Below are 3,713 nucleotides of genomic sequence, written 5' to 3' on the forward strand. Positions count from 1 at the left end.
TTCAAACGTTGTTGTTTTTCTCCACCCAGAGAGAAATGAAACCTTAGTACTGTTTCAGAGTACACCCGCTAATACAGAATACATATAATATATCTCATTGGTATTTGTTTTCTAAATGATCCCCTCTGATTTGGTTTGTTTTAGTATGAGAGGTTAAAGTTTGCAATGAAATTTTCCAGCTGATTTCATTTTTCCTTTGTAGTAATTTCCTACACGGGTAACAAATCGTTTTATTTCATAGACCTTAAAATTTCCCAAAGTGCGGCCTCATGATCAGGAAACAGTTCATTGGGATGGTCCAAACACCTCAAGGAAGAGTTTTGACTGTTGACTGAAAAAGTATGAAACAACTGTATATTATTTCATAGCTGTTAGAATTTCTAAAGCTGTAGCACGTACCATAACTGTGACACGTACAGGTAGAAGACTTGATGCCTGCTGCTGCTTCATATTCAACAAGAGGCCCAAAGGGCCTTAAATATCATCTGTCTGTCAGCTGTAAGAAAATGAGTTAATAGAAGAAATGATGCTTTTCATAATAGTAGAAAGATAATGTTGGAGGACAGAAATATCAACAGAGGCAAACATTTTACATATCATCCTGAGCTCGCGAAGACAACCTTTAAAAAAAACCTCTTATTTTGTCTACTTATGTTAACAGTACGTGATACGGCTTTGATATTTGACATTTGTTCCTGGTCACAAGATCTTTTTTTATTGGTACTTCATGTTGTGGACCTGCTGATTTTGATCGTGATATTTTATCTATTGATAACCTTATTTCTGGATTTGTTGTTTTCTTACAACTCCTGTTCAAGCTACAATAACTGGTACTTTTATGACGTAAGTATTACTTAGTATATCAAAGTCTGTGATTAAAAACATCATATAAAAGGGATGCAGATGAGCTGGAAGGGATGTAGGTTGTGATTAAGTGAGGGAGATTCCAGGTTTGATGGTTAAAAGATATACATGTACACATGTTTCAAAACCAATATCTAAAATTAAGAGACTATTTAAATATGTTGCTGCCACATCGAGATTTTGACAGTTCTGTAAACCTTTTCCATTTCATTTGTGACCTCCTACACTAGTTATTAACTCCCTTGGTGTCACTGTCAAGATCTAGATATTTAAACTTTCAATTTAAATTGAGGGTCTATACGGACGGAATATAACACCGACTTGGAACTAAATGGGTGTTTTGGTAAATTAATACATCATTTATCCATATATGTAAGGTATGTGTTATGTCACGCCCGATTTTATTGTGTTTGCATCAAAATCTCCAAACAGTGTCTGAGAATTCATACAGTAGTACGCTCTGGCCCTACACAGACATGGTGTAAGGGCCAGAGGAAGCTCGGGCTAGGTAACATAAGCAAAGTATGGAGCCAGTTTCGACATAGTTCCAAGGGGATGGTTATTTCATAATACAATGTGAGCGGATAGAAGGAAGGTGTCTTTCAGATAACATGTCGTTAGATGTCCATTTAACGTAGTGAGAATGACCATCTAGATATTAATTAGATTGAAGTTTTATTTACCTTAAGGTAAAATATTTTGCTTAAGCGAAAAAAGATATTGTATCATGTCTTCACAGGGTATTTTTTCTTTTATGTGAAATTCTTTTTGCCCAAAAGAAACAATTCACATTACTTGTTCAACGCTTACATGCGATGCCGAATTGGACTTGCCCATGGTAAGGAAATCGTGTTAAATTAACTAGCCGGGTAGCGGTAGATTTTCGACATACACCAACGATTTAAGATTTTCCAATTTAGCGTCTGGACCTTTTCGTTAAGTGTAAAATGAAGTTGAAAGATAAAAACGCAGAGTACATGTTAATTCACAATTAATTATTTCGATTCTTACTGTGTGTTATAAATAACAGCTATGCTTAGCCTAATTGAACCGATGTGACCATATATTGAAAAATGTTCTAACCAATCACAAAAAAAGAAAAGAAAAAAAAGAAATGCATGACAAAGATTTTGCAAACCATGCTTTCCAAAGTAAGTAGCTTTGAGGAAAACTATTTTCTGATTCAGGTGTATTTGAATTGAATTGGGTCCAAACCCGTGTGCGTGGTTCGTCTACCCGAATACCAGAAATGTCTGATAAAAGGCTGACCTAACTATAATCTCCAAAGAATATTTTGTACAAGACAACACAACCGACACAGACCCGAGGAGAATCCAACCAGAAGAGGTACAGAACAACTAATACCTTTAAATTTGTGTCACCATTAGCAATGACCTATTCTAGCACATTACATCAGTACTACCTCATCAAAAGCTACAAGATCAGTACCTTCCACCAAAGGAACCTCTGAGAATACTCAGTTGTGGAAAAAGTATACATCACTCTAATTGGTCCCATAATGGAACACGGTGGAGCGTTGCGAGATCCCTACCAAGCCCAAAATATATTGGGGAGAGTCCATAAGCAAGCAGTAAAAATTAGCTGAGACCAGAGACAACGTAGCAAGAAGGCCAACCTGCCCTACCCCTGATGGCAGTTTCTAGCAATCAGAAGGACAAAGTGTAGGGCATCACTGTTATACAATATTATCAACAACGTTCAGAAAGTGGAGTTCAGACATGGTTTGGTTTTATTTATTTTGTTTTACGTCCTATAAACAGCCAGGGTCGTTCAAGGACGTGCCAGGTTTGGAGGTGGAGGAAAGCCGGAGTACCCGGAGAAAAACTATCGGCATACAGTCAGTACCAGGCAACTACCCCACGTGGGTTTCGAACTCGCAACCCAGAGATGGAGGGCTATTGATAAAGTGTCGGAACACCTTAACCACTCGGCCACCGCGGTCCCTAGATCAGGAATAAGATTTGGTAGGAAGCTGGAAGATGCAAGGACTCTTCAGAGCAGCCACTCGCAAGCATAAAACAAATTTCAGACTTGCCTCTTCCAGAACTCATTTCTTCCAAGGACCATTATTTATAACCTGGAACCATATTCCTAGTATCAACCAGAGCAACAAGAGTGCCCTTCAGTGGAACCTTCCAGTCTTCAGTACAGAAGTCCTGGAACCAAATTCCCAGTATCAACAAGAGTGCCCTTCAATGGAACCTTCCAGTCTTCAGTACAGCAGTCCTGGAACCACATTCCCAGTATCAACAAGAGTGCCCTTCAATGGAACCTTTCAGTCTTCGGTACAGCTACCAGACGTTTTAGCAGGACACCATTGGACCTGTATTGCCAGGTAACTTTTCTTATGTATAACAGCTGCAGCTGTCTCATTGTGGGCAACAACAACAATGTCTCACTGTTTATTTTTGTAACTGGCGGTTTGGGACATGTAAATCATGTCGCTGAAGTAGCACTCCTTAAGGTCAGCTCCTGCCCAGGAAGAAGAGGGTAGTGGAAACAAGAACGCAGATCCGCCGCACCTTCTTAGAAAATGTAAGCAAGATTAGTAACACTCCCTTTACACCTTGTCTTAGACGAGGTATACAAGTTTGTGCCGTGAAAAAGCCGATGTCTCAACTGCAACCGATACAACCCCGTAATTACTAATGTAATGTTGCACACACACACACACACACACACACACACACACACACACTACTGGACTTGTTGTTAGACACTGGCGATTATGGGGTCATTCGAACATACGTCTCTAACAGAGCCGAGTCGGGCCGAGTTCCATTAATCTTTTCGACGTGAAGAACATTTCTGTCAGTCTGTGATGAGTT

The sequence above is a fragment of the Pecten maximus genome, chromosome 14 (assembly GCF_902652985.1).
Source record: "Pecten maximus chromosome 14, xPecMax1.1, whole genome shotgun sequence".
NCBI lineage: Eukaryota > Metazoa > Mollusca > Bivalvia > Pectinida > Pectinidae > Pecten > Pecten maximus.